The sequence below is a fragment of the Rhinolophus sinicus genome, chromosome 2 (assembly GCF_057876585.1).
Source record: "Rhinolophus sinicus isolate RSI-liver-muscle chromosome 2, RSI-T2T, whole genome shotgun sequence".
Classification (NCBI taxonomy): domain Eukaryota; kingdom Metazoa; phylum Chordata; class Mammalia; order Chiroptera; family Rhinolophidae; genus Rhinolophus; species Rhinolophus sinicus.
The window spans coordinates 19,455,604-19,474,823 of record NC_142502.1 but is presented as its reverse complement, the minus strand read 5'-3'; the positions used below and the strand labels follow the sequence as shown (position 1 = coordinate 19,474,823).

General features: G+C 42.7%; 1 protein-coding gene across 16 annotated transcripts in view; it reads right to left on the bottom strand.

The window, feature by feature from the left end:
- The window catches only part of PLAGL1 (PLAG1 like zinc finger 1), a 105,461-nt gene that overhangs the window by 10,832 nt on the left and 75,409 nt on the right, over nucleotides 1-19,220 (bottom strand). For 3 of the 16 annotated variants that reach the window (XM_019744480.3, XM_074333680.2, XM_088795428.1), the window contains 2 exons: nucleotides 19,070-19,143; nucleotides 10,353-10,426 (listed from right to left, as the gene is read on the bottom strand). The gene's annotated coding sequence lies outside the window, so the exon portion shown is untranslated. Of the gene's footprint in view, nucleotides 1-10,352; nucleotides 19,144-19,220 lie in introns of all 16 variants that reach the window. The other 13 variants (XM_088795426.1, XM_088795431.1, XM_019744474.3 and 10 more) reach the window with 9 other exon arrangements.

The window sequence follows — 19,220 nt, the reverse complement described above, 5'->3', positions numbered from 1 at the left end:
AGCATTCTTTAATTTCTTCAGGAAGTCTTTTTTCATGATGAATTCAAATTTACAAATGGTTATATTTCACTCACTGTAACTGTATTTCATTAATATGGACCTTCAAATATAAATATGTGCACGGTTTTCATGATATAATCACAAACTTCTATAAAAATAGTCTTCCCCAACAGACTATAAAGTCACTGTGGCCAAGGATCAAAGCTCAGCTATTTTTACAAAATAAACCGTGAGGCTAATACAACATCTCCCATCACACGTACTTGACCAGTGCTGGCTAGCTGCTACTGATTCCAATCTTGGGTGGAAACCTGATGCGCTTTCTGGCCACATCCTTAAAACAGACTTGTGATTAACTTTCTATTATCTGGCAAACCACCAACAATCCTAGCAGAACTGACAAAGGGATGGTCCTGATGATAGATAATCAGTCCATTCTGTGACTTGACATGCAGATTGCATTTGAGTCTTAAATACGGTAACATTTCAACACCTGTCACCCTAGGAAGATAGTAAGTCTTCCCCCAAAACATCTCAGGACATAATTTTCAATCCCCTTGATTCTAAAAATACTGAGTGAGTGATACAGATCTGCCAGTATGCCAAAGAAGGCTTGTGCCATCTGCTTCATTCTGTTCATGCTGATTATTTTAGGGATGAGAGAGGATCAGATTGGAATAAGAACATATATATATGGTAACAGCCAGGAAGGACTGTGCTCTCTGAGGGCTGATGGTATATGACGGTAGAGGGAGAGGTCAGAGCACAACTGTAGTTCCAGAGCGTCCCCAGTGCTGCGTAACACAATCATCTAATGGGGGACAAATGTTCTACAACATTCTCAAAATAAACTACGACTTCTGGCTTCTATTTCCATTGTCGCCAGTGACACAATACAAGGCCCATTTCTGAGAGGAAACTGAATTGCCGTTTTCAGTCTTCCAACTTGGGAACGCTAAGTTCTTTTTTTGATTCCATTCATTACCATCCCTTGTAGATAAGATTCTACTCCAAACCTTTCCCCCTCTTTTACACTCCCAAAACCTAGGGTTGTTTTTCTATTTAAGGCCAATTTAAAAAGAGCCTCTAATAAGTTTCTCTTTCTTCTTATACTCACAAAATAAACAGCCAGTCACGGAGCAGGGTAAATGGAAATTCATTGGTTATTTGGCTCTCAGGCAGTTCTAGAGACGATGCTTCCCTCACTATCAGTTCTTTGAAGGACTTTGGTAGCAAGTATCATCAATGAAAAAACTATCTAGAAACATCAACAGGAGCTCAAAAAAGCTACTCAGAACCTCTTGTTTTTTATTATGCACACGAGTCATAAAATTTAGGTGTTGTATGTGAGCAAGTATGATGTTACAAGAGTTGGGGCTCATTATATGTCTAATTAGCGAAACAGGGGCTCATGGGGCTAATCTGGTGAAGATTATAGATGTGAGGCCTGACAAGCACCTTACCAGATGGCTGTGCCTGGGTCTTCAGCTTTAACTCAGAGCAGAGGTTCCTAAGTGGGCTGATGGCTGGCTTCTGTGGCTCGTGACTATGAACTGTCTGAAACTCTATGCAACATAAACAGCCATGTATATTGGAATTCTTATGGGAAGAGGGACCACAACTTTCTTCAGATTTTCTAAGAGGTCCTCGATTCAAACTGGTTAAAGGACACTGACTTAGATGAAAAAAGAGACAATCCCTCTTGGTACCAACAATTCATTTTGACGCTTCACAAAGTCATTGATCCTATTTCCTAATCCATGGGCCATATATTTTTTGCCTCAATCAGGTTAAAGTAAAAACAAAAGTTCTATAATAATTTTCTTCTGAAATTCAAGCACAGTAAACCCCTTGTACAAATGTCATTTCAAATATGGGTATAGATGATAATTTAACAGATCCTATCATGTAAGACAGGCCTACCTTTTAACTGGAGAACAGGCTGCCAAATCATTGAGATTAATTTGTCAGGCTCTCTAAAATTCTTTTATTAAAATACATATATTCAATAAAGAACTAAGATATTAAAATTCAGTAACACCTGACCTGACACATCACTTGGAAGGAGGCTCTTATTTGGCATGAACTCTTAAGCTGGATCCACAAGGCCTATTGCCCTGCTATGTCTGCAGACCTCCCTCCTTCAGTGTCTCAAAGGCTTCCGAGGCCACAGATCAGTCCACTTGCTAGGTGCTTAATGTGCCCATTCTCTCACACTTTTGTGTCTTCCATGCTATGTCCCATCCTGGAATACCCTGCCACCCTTGTCCACCTGGCAAACTCCTCCTTTCCCCAATCACTCCCTGCCAGACAGAGGAATGAGATCTCTTCCTCATGGTGAGAGAGTAAAACTGGGAGACCCCTGAGGAAGTGATTATGAAAGTCCAGGGGAGACCCCAGTGGCTTGGGCTAAGGTGGCTGTGGTGGAGATGAAAGTAGATCACTAAAAACCGTGGCTAAATGAGAAAGAGAAAAATGTGTCGTGAGACCCTGGCTCCACAAAAGGTGCTTCTGAGCTCCCTCCAGAACTATTTATTCAACGGCCTGCTAGACATCCCCTCCTTAGTATGACTGGAACAATTTGCCCCCATGTGTACTTGCAGGTGGGAAGCACTGACTGACCTGCCCCTCTGTTCTGCTCTGGGGAGCACCCCTTTCACCTCACCACCTGCTCCCCCACAGCCTCCCGAACAATCAGGTGTGCTGCCTACTGACTCTTAAGTGTCACCTTGAGAGACTTCATTTTGTTAACCTAGTGACTACACTCTTATTTTCTTAGCAGGTAAACAGTGGGGTCTGACTTAGCAGTCCTAAGAAAGCTAATTCTAAGCCTTTAATAAAAAGCTATGAAGCAACCTGAATTACCCTACAGAACCCATCAAACGTCTCATAAATGTGGGCATCAGGTACTTCGGGGGGGGGCGGGGAATAAAAGCAAGAGTGGTTAAAGTCTATTAGCCTTCTGACACACTCCCAGTGGAGGGCATGAGAGCGGGTACCATGCTGGCACAGGATGACATAAGTGGGAGTTTGTACACTTACCCTTTTTGGCTATCAGAACACCAGTGACCAGGCCTGCATCCTCCAAGGCAGGAGATTAAAGGAGTCTTCCATGGGAAAGTTGACCATCCCAAAAGAAAAGAGCTAACAAAAAGGACAAATGGCAATCTCAAGGCTTTACCTGCCTTACCCTACAAGGAAGCCTTGTAAACGTGCCTTATCTAAGTGCACAAAGCTTCCATCAGCTTTTAATGGCTCCACTCATAAGTCAGCGAGCAGCAGAGGGTCACCAGAAATTAGAAGAAAGCATCTAATAGGAAAAACTAGCACAGAACAAACTGAAAAAAGCAACTAGGATAAAGAAAAAAAAACTCTATTGAGAGAAGAAAACTTCAGAAACAATTACCATTAATATCCTAGAGAGAGAAAGAAATCCCTAAAAAAACAGGATTTTTTTTATTTTTATTTTAAAGAAACAACAGCAAAAAAGGCAGTGGCTAGTCCAAGAGTCCAGGGACAGGCACTCGAGTCAAACTCACTGAGTTAGCATTTGAGAATCTGTATGTGTAATAAACTCCCCTGGTGATCCTTAGGCACCTTTATGTTTGCCAGAGTAGCTTCTTTTGGGGGTATATGCTATTTTTACATGTTTGCTAGTCCTAATGCTCAATGATGATTAATACCATGGAGCAAGCAACCTTTTATAATCCAGCTAATATAACCTAGAGACTAATTAACAGTAAAATCATTCATAAGTTAAATGGTCAAAATATGCACCGTCAAACTAAGAAGCAGGAAAGAGGAGATAATTTTTAAGTTAATGAAACCTTCATCAGATGATAAAAGTACCTATTATCACTGCTTCTTGTTAAATATTTGTACTAGAAGTTGTATACCATACAACAAAGCATTAAAAAGAAACAAAAGATATAAAATTGGAATGGCATAAATCTTTCATTATTTACAGATGACTGTCTACAAAGAAAACTCCAGAGAATCCACAAATAAAATATCAGAATTAGAAAGTATGGCAAGATATTTAGTTATGAAAATCAAAATACAAAATCAACTGTATTTCTGAATGCCAGCAAACAAAAATATAAATTAAAATACCATATACATTACCACAAAACAAAGATATCTAGAAATAAATCTATCCAAAGATATACAAAATATTTATGGAGAAATTATAAAACTATACTGAAAGATATCAAAGAAGACCTAAATGAATGGAGAAATATACCATGTTCATGAACAGGGAAATACAAAGAATTATTGTAATATTGTCAGTTCTCTCCATATTTATGTGTTAATTCAATGAAGTTCTAATAAAAATTCAACAGGGTTCTTTGTTGAAACTTGACAAGATCATCCTAAATTTTTTATGAAGAGCAAAATGTCCAAAATAGCCAAGATGTTCCCAGTTCTACTGGATCATTCTCATCATCACACAAACATGATTTCTCTCAGAAAAGAAAAAGGTGAAAGACAGATACCAGATTAAAAAAAGAGAGAGAGCTACAGTAATTAAGGCAGTATGATATAGGCACAGGATTAGATAAGTGGAAAATAAAATATGAAGGCATTTCACAGAAGGGGAAACTCAACTAACAAACAAATGAAAATATGTGCAATATTATCCAGGTTAGATTTCTTGGTCCATCATTAAAATGATTTCCCTTGTACTTTCTACTCTGTGGGCCTTCCTTGTCTCTTCATTGTACTTGGCTGGCAAAACTCAAATCCTCATTAACCTATTTAATCCCTGACCAACACCACCCTAACCCATTCCTTATGCCCCCATTCCGTGCCGGTTTTTTTTTTTCTTTTTCATGCACTTACACATCTGACATTTTCTGTTTTAGTTCTTAACATCACCCCCACCCACCCAAACACTCTGCAGTGAAACTCAATTTTTAAACCAACCAGACTGGCAAAAATAGAAAGTCAGGCAAAACCAACTAATGAAAAGAGGCGATACATAAGACTGGGGTCACGAACAGGACATGTGCCTCTAAAGATGCCCTTCCTTAGGAATTAACAGATATGATACTATTAAATACGTGAAAATAATTAAAACTCAAGGGGGGTAAAGAATACAGTTGTGTCGGGAGTGATCATGTCTTGCTTAGGAGATCAAGAGCGGTGTCATGGAGAAGCCGAAGGTAAAGCTGAGCCTGCAAGTATACCTAGTGTCCAAAGGAGAGGGGGTCAGTTTCAGGCCAAGAGAATGAACCAACACAGGGCACGTGAAAAGAAGTGGCTCAGTACGATTGGAATATGAAGCAAATATGGGGACACTGCGGACAAGCAGGCTGAAGAGAGAGACAAAGACCAGTCACAAAGGGTCAGTGATGTACTGCTCCATCCCACTAGGTGGGCTTTTATGTTGTAATACTTACGCAGACTGTCTAACCTACTTAGTCAAGCCATCAGGGAGGTGGGGAGAGAAGCAGAAGTAGGTAGGGAATGCCAACACAACACTGGCTCGATGAGCATGAGAAGCCATGGGAAAGGCATAAGCACAGGGATCTAAGCCTCAAACAGCACAGAAGACCTAGAGGAGCCAAACCACAAGGGGCAAGGACGACTGGTGACCAGGGAGCTGGGCAACAGGAATCCTTCATAAGCAACAGCCTTGTCACTTACAGTAATTATGCAGGGACGTGGAAGATACTGGAGAGTGGCGGGACCTGGGGTAGTGAGAGCAATTTGGCTTTTGCCGTATCTCAGAAGAGATAACAGTGGCCTGGAAAGGAAGAGAGGGCAGGTTGAAATGACACTCTGTAAACAGACCAGTTAGATTAGGACTAAGGTTAGGTTAGAGAAAAGAGGTGACAGTGGTGGCAGACAGGGAAAGGGAGGATGAGTCCCAGATGAAAAATCTGGCAAAACACTGGAGTTAGGAGTTTAGTTTTAGATGCGTTGAGTTTAAGGTGCTTAATGGGAACCCAAGGCAGCAAGGAGACCCACGGGGGGGGGGGGGGGGGGCTGAGGTGCTCTCGGAGGCCAAACAGAGCAAACGATACTCTCTGGCTTCAGGGAAGTAGACACCATTGTGAAGCTGGCTTCTATAAGTGACTTCATAAATTACTCTTGAGCTCTACATGGGTGGCCTCAGATGCTGTCAGGAAGCTCACATGATCACCAGGGTCTGTCCTTCCCAGAGTGGCTTGGTGAAACGGGTTGTCCTGGGGCTGAGGAGGAATTTGCTTTCTTTACGGCAGGCTGCAGCTAGACTGAGCCTCCCGTAGGCTACTGCTCTGCATTGTGGGAAAGGGTGGCAGCAGGCTTGTGGGGACATGTAATTCTGAGGCTCCGAGGACAGAAGAAGCCTTCTGCCTCTCAATTCTCCCAGGTCCTTTTGGGTAAGACAGTGTAGTGACAAGTCTATGGTGGTAAAAATGAGCAAAATGAGAATTAAGTTTGCACTAGAAAAACTGGATAAGCTGTTCCAAAATAATTTCTAACTGGTGATAGTATAAAATAAGACCCTAAGAGCTCAAAATCCATGTTTGGTTGCCCGCTCTCCAAAAAGAAGGTAGCCTTTTTACAGGTGGGACCCTTTCTTTGTTATGCTTAGCAAACTGACGATAATACCTAACCTATTTAATAGTCACCCTGGTCTATACGGACGTGGGAAGAGGAAGGTAGGAAGAGAAGAGGTAGAAGCAGGTAGAGAATGCCCACAGAACTCTGTCTCTGCTGGAATGGGAGGAAGCCCTAACTAAGAAGCAATGGAAAAGGCAGACGCCCAGGAACGGGAGCCTCAAAGAGTCACAGAAGACTGAGCGGTCTGTGAGCACCCTAGCCCCCTCCCCTCACCTGGACAGAGTGGATGCCTGGGGCTTGCACAGCTTGGCCGTCCCCAGACAAGGCCAAAGCACTTCCACGGCATAATACCCCTCTGGGAGACAGGAGGGAAGGAAACGTCTTCATAGATTTTTAAATCTTCCACACTTACTCTCCCCACCACATGCACTGTATTTTTAAATACAAACATTTAGGAAGAAATATCAAATGTCTACAAACAAGTGTTTGTAGAGAGGCAAGTGTGAAGTCCAGGATTGGTTCTCCAACTGACGTGGAATGGGCCTTGTTGTAAGAAGACTAGTAAGGAACTCGAGGTAGCACGGTGGGGGTGAGAGGTGGAGAGCCGTCCTGAAATCCAAAGAGCCTCTGGTATTAGAAAATTTTCTAGTCCTTAAAGTCAGTGACGGGGACTATTTCTTTGTGACAGCTGAAAATAGATCCCCCTCCCCCCTCCCAGCAAATCCTCAACGACTGGCTTTAGGCCCTTTTAGGATAGGCTTCTATAGCTGACAGCCGTGATCTCTTTTCCTGGGACTCTAAGAGTAGGGCACGGAGGAACCAAAACTACCTAATTAGCGACAGAGCCTATTGTCCTAATACGGTCACCATTCTAGGGAAAAGAAAAGCCCGGGTCCTTCCCAGGAAGTGTGTGAGGGTAAAAGCTCAACTGAGAAAAGAAACAAGAAAAGCAGACTGGCCACATTGGTGACGGGAAGCCAGATTCATGAGTTAAACATCTCTTGAAGAAAACTTAAAAACTATATGAGATGTGGGGGAAATGCTCAAGACTTAGGTGGACTGTTTGATCCTAAAACAACAATCTCTCTCAATAAACAGAAAAAGGTCTGAAAGTACAGGTAACAATATTTCAGCAGAGTATCTCTAGGGGGTGGAATCAAAGATGACTTTTGTTTTTCCTTTTGGAATATCTGTACCGTCTAAATTATGATAATAGCAACTTAGGCTGAGTCTAGGAGTGTGCCAGGTGGACACACAGGAGGCGGTGTCTGTCAGGCAGAGAGAACACAGAAAAGCAGAGGCAGGAAGCAGCACAGGGTAATGAGTGCCTGCCTTGGGGCTGCAGTGCGGCTGGCACGCAGGCACACGTGTCAGGGGACAGGAGACTGGCCTGGACAGGAGGCAGTGCCCCGAACACGAACGGTCCCAGGCACCAGGCAATCTGGGCTTATCCTACAGGGAACCAAGAGCCAGCGAAAGTGAGGACGGCTCATCAACAGATCACTTTACACAGGAAAACAGTTACAAGTAATCACTTATCCCTCCCCTACGGATAGCTTCATTACCCTGAGGGCACAGCTGGTTAAAATGTACTGTTTTGAAACTCTAAATGGTTCTTTTTACACAAGGTGAGCCTGAGACCAAATCTGATTACCCAAATGGACACAAATGTAATTGGCAGTTTTACGTGACAATTCCTGCTTGTTTTTTTCCCCCCAGCCTTTTCAATGGATGAGCACCTAGAAATCTCTTTACTATAAACTGTGTACACAATTAAGAGAGAAACTGAAATTGCTGCCCCTGGTCCAAGCTCACTCCCTTTCCTCCACAAGTACGCCTGCCCACCTCTGAGGCCACAGGCCTTACTTATTAGACACAATACTACATGATGCTTGAGCGAGAACGTCCTCTTTGCCTTCCCATGTCACCTCCAATAAATTCAAATGATGCAAAGCAAATTGTTCATCCAGAAATACTTAATTTGAAATAGGAAAAGATTTATCACTGGTCCTTTAGGATGACCCCCGTTTTCCCCTTTTTCTTTTGAAGATGATAAAGATTTCATCAGGTTTCCATCTTAAAAGGAAATGACACTAGAGAGACAAGGCAACTTTTCCAAGGTCCCACACTGGCTTCTCTGAAAGGGAGAAAGGAATGTCAAGGAAATGGGGGAGAAAGCTTACAAAGAGAGGACACAAGCAAGCAGGGCCTCCTCTCCTTTTCACCTTAACTCTTTTCTCTCCCCCATTCACAGCTTTACGGCCTTTGTTTGTTTAACAAACCATTACAATTATACCCAGTTCAATGGGAGGAATGCGCACTCTCTAAGGAGCTGTCCTGGCGATCCACATGTGTGGTCCATCCCACAGCCCATCCATAGGCGGCTTCAATGTGCTGCTCTGTGCTCCTGGCGCCCTGGAGGCCGGGCACCTTGCTTACAATAAGCCTCAATTTCCCACCGCTGCATGCTTGCTGCTCCTTCCCAGTAGCCTATAGCGATGTCTCAAGTTGGGCTTCCCTTCCTGCTTGCCTCGCGATTGTCCTGTCCATCCTGCCTGGGCTTGTCCCACTCTGCTCCTCAGACGGACACTGCCTGGTGTGTTAGCTGCCCCCTACCTGTCTTCAGCCCACAGACTTACCACCGAGTACTGGGCAGACACATTCCAGGATCTTACTGGTTATCAGGCCCAGTCTTCTAATGTCAATCACCCAGCAAACAGAAGATACAACTGCAAGATTCTGCGCCCCCCACTCCCACAATTAGAACTGCTAGTGCCTTGCTCAGTTCCTAGTAGAGATAGACTGGCGTTGGGATAAATTTCAATTTCTTGGCTAATAAATCAAAATATTATTTAGTAACATTATATTTCAAAGGGAACCAAAATAATATTTAGCAAAACAATCAGGTGCTTCAGTGGAGCTCAGAAAGCCCTCTCATGCTATTCTGCCTAATAATTTCCACCTACCAGCCCCGTGAGATGGGCAGAAAGGCATTTTTATCCCCAGCTAGCAGATGAGGAAACCCAGATTCAGAGACTTTAGTTTTCTACCCATGGGCACTGGTGAATAAGATCCTGCAAGTACTGAGCTATACAAAGCCAAGTGCCGGCACACAGTAAGTGCCCTGAAAGTGTCAGCTTCCGTTAATCATTACTGATGACACAACAGTGACCAGAGGCCACACCCAGGTGTTCAGAACTAAGCGGAGTGCTCTTTCCACTTACACCTTGCCTCCCCCTAGCTAAGCTGTCTGCAGAGCAGCAGACTTCAGCAGTAGCTTTTACTACAGTATTTCCAAAGAAAGCCTCAGACCCTGTCGCTGGATTCCCTAGCATACTGGTATGTGAGAAGCATCTTCCTCACGCTTATCAGTCAACATCTTCTGCAGAGGGAGGGCAACCTTTACACATCCTCTATGTGCACAGTTACGAGTGTAGTTAGGGCAGCTTGAACTCTTCTGAACTGACAGAGTTATCGGCAGAAAATCGCATAGACCTCCAGATTCTACGGTGATGTGGATGGGGGGCAGCAGAGGACATGAAAAGTTGCGAATTGCATCCTGATTCCCTGAAATGTAGAGTGTACGAATGCTTTTTAAAAAAGAAAATGTTCGAAAATTCTGCTCTGAAATATTTTTGCAGTTTGAGGGGGAAATGTATTTATTCTGCACTAGCACCTTTTTTTGAAGGACCTGGAACCTCCCTCGTGTCCTTGCCTAATATTACTATGTGTTTCCAAGCACTTATTAGTAAACATGCCCAGAGAGATATCATTGTAAATAGGTACCATCACTTGCGTACCTACGCGATGACAGAAAACGTCAGCTTCCAGGTGGTCATGGAGTCCTCTCAGAAGCTTGATTGAGGGTTCAAACCTGTAAGAAAAGATCTTGCACATCTTCAGTGAATGAAACTAGGAAAACATTCCCCCCCACTTCCCCCGCCCCCATTATCCTGCAACTGGAGCTTCACTTCAAAAGCACACAAAGCTGATACGGGGTGTAAAGGAGATTTTCTGCTGCTTTTTCATGAATTTTAATAAATAACAGATCACTTTTAAACTTTGAAATCCTGTATATAATACCTCAGTAGACTGACTACCCTTTAATTTGAAAATACCTCAGCTATATCCCATGGCAAAAGTCTTAAACATTTAGGCCATCTCATATATTTAAAAGGTGTGGTAATATTATGTTGTAACTTAAAAAGATTTTCAATATTTCATATAATCTTGCTCAAGAAGAGCTTTAAGTATTTCTATTATATCCTTTGCCCTACTTGCAACTGGATTAGGAAAAAACCCTGAAATTTTCCCCTGCTTTCTGTAAGTGGGGGGGGGGGGAAGCCCATACAATTGCTTATATAAAATATTCAAAATAGCACTCAGAGGAAATGGAATTTTTTTTAAATCAACAGTATTAGAATACCATAAAACAGGCATGCAAATCTATGCAATAACAGAACCTGAAACAAATTATGAATTGCAGAAAGTGAGCAATAACCAGTTGGCATTCATTCTCAACAAAAGCTTCATATAAAGGTATAGATAGATTTATCAAATGTGCAGGGTGAAAACGCTGAAGGCTCCAAATTGAGTGGACAATTCAGTGGTTACCAAACCTGGCTATGCATTAGGAGACCAGGGAAATCTTTTGTACAGACTGACACAACATCACTGGGGCCCTGGACATTTCTTTTTACACCACATCTTCAGGGCCGAGTCTGCAGCCAGCTGTGCACCACTGATCCTGGGTGAGCAGTGGGAATCCAGTACCTCTGCTCTCCAACTAATTATAAAGCTTGGCTTCTTCCAACTCAGACTATTCCAACCAGTTGATCCTCTTAGGGGAAAAGCTTTTCAGGATTTTCTTACCCAGTACAGAGGTAAATCTATGATGAAACAAAGCCAATTATATCTCACCTAAGTGTTTTTTTCATTTGGTTGCCTGTTTTCTTCTCTTAATTTGATCAAAAAGGCTATGTCCATTTATTTTGCATAAGAACATCCTTTTAAGTTAAAAATGGAAAAATTAAGGCCATTTTAGACAACTAAAACTTTAAAGTAACCCATCCAAATTCAGGAAAAAAAACTGTAGGAACCATCCAGAGAATTTGTTTTAAATGTATTCCTTGCTTTGCATCTATAAAGACTTCACAAATCATCTTCATGGTACACCTCTCTTCTCAAAATACTCAACATCTTTCGTGGCCTCCAAAGGCCTGTAATTCTTTTTTTAAGGGCTTTAGAAAATATTAAAGCAAGAGAGTGAAATTCTTCTGGATGATTCTTCGTTTGCTCCTACCCATCTCACCAACGAACAATACCAATTTATGAATTCTGGAGGCGGGGGCTCTCTCGTGCTTCCCTAGAAAGGGTGCAGATGACATGAAGTGCGCAAACCAAGCAGTGGAGTAGCTCAGCTTCATTGTCAAAATATTCAAATTATCACTAAAAGAAAGCGATTCCTTTCTGAATTCAACAATCATCCTTGGCCTCCGAGGGCTCACACAGGAGCTTATTCTTAAGCCGTTCAATGTAACCAGCACTAGTGAAAGAGGAGAACTCCGGCAGGGAGGAGAGCAAGTCCCTCCACCTCTCCCACCTGCCATCTCAGCGCCAGTGTAATGCTTAAATAGTTAACAAGGCAACAGAGAACCTGAAAGCATGCGTGGCCCTGGGGGGAAATCCTGTGCAGTATAGGACAATTCCTAAAGTGGAGAAGAGGCAGTGAGGAAAAATAACGCATTTAAGTTTCGCAGGATGCAGACTGCTTTTCAGGTCTGAATTGGAATTTCAAAATCAGAGAAAAAGGTTTTGATGCATCGACTATATTAAAAAATGTATATGGAAGGAAAAAATGACCCTGTACCATTCAACATTCCTAAATATAGATCTTTCTGAGCTCTGGAGCAGCAAGAAAAATCACATTTTTTGAGGAATGGGGATTGGCACCCAGCAGGCAGGTTAGATGCAGCTAATTGTTTTAAATAAATGGGAAAATATTTTGGGGGAAATGATCTGTTTCTTCACCAACAACAAAAACTAAAGTTTCATGAATCTGGAGCGTATGATTTCTAGAATGCACTTCTTTGTTGTCCCAATATGTTTTTCTAGGCATGTGCTTCTGGGAACAGCGTTTAAGAACCGTCTTTCTCTGTAAATGAACTGGTTTGGCCGCCTGCTGAGTATTCACTGAAACCAGGGTTGAACAAAGGGATTTCCCTCCAGTTTCAGCTCATTCACCTCTAGCTGCTCCTGCTTTTGCTGAAGTAAATTCTTCAGGCTGACTTTTTTATTTCTAATGATTTGAGTGGGAAAGAACTGGGCAAGACCCAAACACTGGGAATTTTGCCTTGGTATTCAGTGAAAGACTCTCCTAGACTGAAGATGTACAGGTTCGTTTTTGAAAAGCCTCTCAAATAAGTTTTTAAACTTTATTTTCTACAGTCTGTAATTCCGGACGCAAAGGAGCCCAACAAATGTGGTAGATCACGGACACCTAAATCTTATTTCAATGAGGTGGACCACAGGGAACAATGAGATTACACCTCTGAGGTGGAGACCCTAAGTGGGATATTCCTACTTAGAGGGCATGTTGCCAAGGGTCCCTCGAAATGTGAATAGGTTTGTGGGCCTGGCTCCTGGCCCTCTACCTTCTTGCACAATCCCTGGGGGACCTTGTTCCTAACCCAAGGTTTCAAATACTTGAGGCCTCCCAAATATCTATCGTCAATCCTGAACTTTCTTTCAAATTCCAGACACTTTACCTACCTACCTCTAAACTTGAGGTGTCACAGCACCCCTGAATGTCACCTGTGCTGAAGCATGGGCTCCGCATGGCTAACTCCAGACTTGCTGCTTCTCCTCCAGCACTGCTGATTTTGGCTACTGGCACCAATAGTAACGGCTACCATTTATTGGATGCTCAGAGGTGATGGCCATTGTTTTCATCACTTTACTCAATACCCTCAACAACCATAAGTAGGAGGTGTTAACCCCATTTTACTTGCGGGGAAACTGAGGCTTAGAAGGTATGCTAATGCGCCCATGGTCGCACCACCAGCCAGCGGCCCACACTCAGGGATCTTGAGTGTGTGATTTCAGAGTCCGTGTGCGTTAACAGGTCCGTCTCCTCACCTTGTCACGTCCCAGCCTCTCCACAGTCAGAAAGTCTGGAGTCATACTAGACTTTTCTCACTGACTGTAAGATCTATGAGCTTATTGTCTCTTAAACCTCTTTGTTTCTCTTAATGTGCATAGTTACCACTGTTTGGGTGATGCTTTGCCGTCATCACGGCCTCCAAACCAGCAGGGCAGGACAGCTCTGGAACGCTAACTTTGTCCTCCCAGCAGTTTTCCTTTCAAGCTCATCTAAAACAGGTGGCAGGGTTTGTAATTCCTTGTATTTTAGCCCAGATGATGGCAGAAGCAGTCTGTCTTCAACATCTAAACCCAATGAGGAGATTCTGCTCAACTTCTGGGACAGGAAAAGGAGAAAGCGGGTAAGAGGGTGAGAAAAGACACTCTCCCCTCCACCCCTCCTGCCCCTGGACCTGGAAAGGAAAAAGGGGGCCCTTGCACAGCTCTGTTCCCCAAGGCAGTGTAGAACCCTTGAGAGCAGAGCTGGGTGGAGTGTCCTCAGGGAGGCCAGACCTGAGCAAGGGATTTCCAGCCTCCACTGGTGGCCTTGAGGCAGAGAGGTGCTGCAGGGCTTCAAGAGACCACTACTGTGATATGCCAAGGACCAGAGGCAAGTCCCTCACCTACCAGGTGCCATGGAAATCTCCAGGTTCTAGGACATAGTCCATGAGGGAAGGGAAGACACCTGAAAATGACTGTGATGAAATTGCCCTCGAAGCCGCCCAAATCGGGGCTGGAGTGTGAATTCAGATAGTTAGGGGAAATAAAAAGGGGGATACTTCCTGCATACTTGAAGTTGTGGAGTGAGATGCAGATTTGCAGGCTGCCTCAATAAGGTGCTAAGAATCTTTGATTAGTGCACGCCTGTGTTTATATGAAGGAGCTTCAACTGCTAGAACTGGAGCCAGATTACTTTTCAAAAAAGGCAGGCCACCCCACCCCTGTTGCAGAGAGGAGGCGGACTCTGCAAAGGCACTGGTGGCCTGGGGGGGTGGGGGGGGGCACTTGTGTGCTTTAGGACCCTGTGGCAGGTAGAGAAGGAAGGAAACAAGCAGACATTAAGCGTTTACTCACAAGATTAACTCCTCTGATTCCTATGCAAATACCTAGAAAGGGAGAGGCAGACAAAGTTATCTTTAAGGCCTTTATCTTAAACTCCAAATTGCTTAAAAAAACAAAGGAAAAAAATGGAAGTCTACCAGAAAGAGGAAAGAGAGAAGCCACTGCTGCTAGTCTTGAGGTGCAGGACAGCCCTGCTTCCCAAGCCTGGATGTACCTCCCAGACCAGCAACCTGGGACAGGGAGTGGGGTTGTGGATTTCCATAAGATGGAAATGACAGTGCTCTGGAAACGGAGGTGGTTTTGGGGGAGGGGAGTCCCGCCCTAGGAGAAAGGATAGAAAATCTTAATGGGACAAAGTTGTTGATTCACAGATGTTGCTGTAAGGTAGGTACTTGTGGCATCAAGTTCAATAAATGTCTAAGGGGATTCAGACTTTGAGGTCAGTCATGTACTCAAAGCCAATTCCATTTCAGTTCTGTGGCTGAATGTCTGAGACCTTCAGCTGAGGCTTACAAAGACCCTGCTGCAAACTGGAGGATTCTAGGTAAGCCGAGATATAGCAGCCATTATTCAGCGATCAGAACTTTTAGAATAGAGAGCTCAGGCAGGAAGAACGTCAGATGTACAAGAATTAGCAACCAGGAAATCCCATTTTCCTGCCACACAAGCTCCCACTAAGTCTGCCCGGCCTGTAGAACACACGTCCGGGTGGGAGATGGACTTGAGAGAGGAAGAGCTACCGGGGACAATGTACCCTGTTGCAAACGCAGACTGTGCCGAGACAGTGCCCCCACTGCTTTAGTTATTAGGAAGGTGAGTCTCTCGTACGAAATTGAAGAGAACTTGCAGGGAGGGGACACGGAAGTGAGGATGCGTTAAGCAAGTAAGCAGAAAACCAGAGCACCCAGAGCGTGGGGCCACTCTGGTCTCACAGGGGTCTGGCCTGTTGACAGTCGCCTCCCTTCTCACAACAGACAGGTGAGGCCCACAAAGGGAAGAGAGAGGAGGCGGGTAATGAACACCCACACGGCCCCTCCCCAATCTCCACCATCTGACATGAGCAACACGGACAGGACACTATTTTCCAATCTGCGGTACCCCTAAAACTAAGTGGGGAGGAGGTGGGGTGAGGGAGGGTGGGGAGGTATGCCAGAGAATGGAGGACCAGCCCACTCTATTGGCCAACACTCCATTTTCCCGCGGCTTCCTTTAAAACTACTACCAGCCTGGTGAGGAAGAAGCCTGGAGTCAAGTTAGGTCAGTAGAAAGGGATATTTCTACATCCTGGAGACTGAGAGGCACACTGGCTCCTCAGTCTCTCTCTGTTTGCAGACGGGCTCTCCTTCATCCTCATCACAATGCTGCTGTCACAGTGATTCTTCTAACATGCAAATATGCTCCTGTCACTTGGCTGTTTGGAATTCTTCAATGGTCCCATGAGTTTCTGTCAACTGCAACCAAGAGTCCTGACTAATAAGAATCACTGAAAGTTTTTAATCAGGAGAGCAATATGCTCGGGCTTTTGTTACAGAAAGAGACCTCAGACAGCAGACATACAGATTATGCTCCTGGATTTATCCATTATATACATTAAAATCAGTAAAATGCTAATTCCCTTGGAAAAACCCTCACAAAAAAACAAACAAAAAAGAGGTGCACAAAAAAGAACAAATGCAATAACTGAACACTGAAGTTTCTCTACAAAACTCTTTGCAGAGAGTTCTAAATCTTCCCTGAATTGGCCCTAACAACAGTCTTGCACACTCTGAGTTGAATATACTCAAACGAGAACCATTTTAGGGCAAATGAGAACCATTTTAGGGAAACAATATGAAATGATCATCTTAATGGGGTTCTAATTTACACGTTGGTTGTGTGTGTGTCTGTTTTATGCATCACTTTTAATCCCTATGCTCAAACAAAAAGGAAAACATTACCTTCGTAAATGCTACACAATGGATCAATTAGGTTATTCCTCCAAATAAAGTACACTTTGTTGTAATATAAACATACATAACTCCTACCGGTATTTTAAACACACTGAGAAATGTGCTTTACTAATTTTAACAGTAATATTTAACACTCTCTTATCTTATGACCCCCAGTTGCCTTCATTTTAACTTATTTGTTCAGGGAGTCAGGAAGTCAAGAAATTGTAATGATATTTCTTAGTAACCTGTCTTACTTAAAAGTGGTAAGATAATGTGTTTTATTCTCCTTTACTCCATTATGTGAGAAGCATACTCTATTTAACACCCACTAGGTTATGCTCCTATAGTTAGTTTAAAAACGACAGTAGTCTGCTAAATACAGGTAGGTATACCTTGAAGATACTGCAGGTCAAGTTCCAGACCATTGCAATAAAGCGAGTCGTAATCTTTTTGCTGGTGGAGGGATCTTGCCTTCACTTCGTAAAAAATGCAACATCTATGAAGCAACACTAAGCGAAGTGCAGTAGGTACAATCTAAGCAGGAGGGGGTGGCAGAGTAGAAAGAGCCCTGGCTTTGGTGTCCTATGGCTCTAGGTCTGAAAACTGGCTCTGCTATTTGCCGGGTAACTAGAGGCAAGTTCCCTAATTTCTCTTTATGGTGACATCTCTCCACCTTGCAGAGCTGTTAAAAAGATTCTACCTTATATATCTACCAATAGAGGCACAACGACTGGTGCAGAGTCTAAGGTATATGTACAAAGTAGACATGGCCTGTTAATAAGTATTAAGAACGATTTTACACACAGGGTAAGTTCACAATTAGAAAACATTAAGAATATTCTTCAGAATACAATTATAACAGAAAAAGTATAAATTACTGATTCACTTCAATAATCTTCTCTAATTCAGATCATCACAATATATAATTCCATTTCCTGACATGTACTTGTAAAAGAAATTTGTAATTATTTTCACCATGTTTCAAGGATTTGTATGTCATATATTTGAAAGATTTCTAAATTATTATGCAGTATAATATTATTAGTTGTACTTTTAATGGCAATACCACATTTAACTAGAGAAAACAATCACAAAAGGGACTGGCGTGAATTGGTCTTACCTGCATCATAAAGTTATTCAAATAATATGCAGAAGAGATTTGGGCATTTTCAGATTTTGCTAGAATTTTCCTTTTGGATATGTTGGTGGGGAAGGGGACTAGTTTCAATTAGAATCATTTGGAGAACAGGAATTTAAACAAACACATCTAGTATTCTCTTCACTTTGGCCTTCCACCTGGGGCAGCTGTGGATAGTCTTTCTAGAAGCCAGCCCCAAGAGCAAAATAAATTTGGAAGTGGTTTATCTAGTGAGACATTTGGAAAAAAACAATTCAAGCATAAGATGAAATGTAAGAAAGCTTCCAAAGAACACTGAAATTAAAAAAAAAAAAAATATGGCATATTACAGTCAAGGACATTTTGTAAAAAAATGTGTGGAGAGAGGCCAAGCATTATGGTTAAGCAACACTGTCAGCACGAAAGCTGCAAAATGCGGGGAGGCCTGCTTTAGGGTGAAGAAGGCAATGGGCTTCAACAGAGACCTAATGCATGTTCTGGGGGAAAACAACCAAAATGCTGAATATGAAATTTAAGGCTGGAATTACTATTTTGAAATAGGCGTTTAGAACAAATCGTAATCTCAGATGTATGGTGGAGAACGATAAGAATAAAAATTTCTGATAAGTACTGTGGATCCTGCCAACCATGAGTTCCCTCAAATAAACACTAGATTTAGGGGCACTTATTTCATAATACTTATTTCGTAACTTTAAGAAATTTGGACAGAACATATGCAAATTGAGAATCACCTCATGTTATGATTTTAGGAGCATAATTTAGAGACTTAGAATCATATTAAATGTGATTCTCAATGGAGGGTAAGGGCTCCAATTTTTTCCTGTTTGTATTTGTTTGTTTTTAAGATAAAACAATTTTAAAACATCTTTTTAAAATGTAAAGGAGGGAGATAACAAAGTTTCTAGTAAGTCATGGTAAGTAAGTCAATTGTACAAAACCCCTTACTTCTAAATTAATGTGAATATCAAAGACAGTTCTTAGCATGTTCTCTTGATTTTTCTAAAGAGTGAAAAATGGGTTTTCATATCCCCCAACCCTATTTTTCCCTGGAGGCCTGAAGTTCCTCAAATGCAAATTCTCTGAGAGCAAGTGTTTTCTGGAATGCCACACTCTTTGCGGGGAAAGAGGCAGAAGGCTGTGGTGTTCACTCTGTAAGGCGGAGAGAGGCAAACACAGACTCACCACTGACCACGGGAGAGCAGACTGGGCAGAAGTCAGACAGACGGTCTAGCAGAGACATACTTACCTTTCTAAGTTGGAGGTACAGAGGAGTTTTAGATGTGACATGAAACAGAGGCCACATCAGACGTGAGAGCAATCCTAGAGAGGAAAAAAATCAAAACGTTAAAAAACAGCCATTGAGAAAAACCACATTGGTACCGTGTAAGTAGACATTT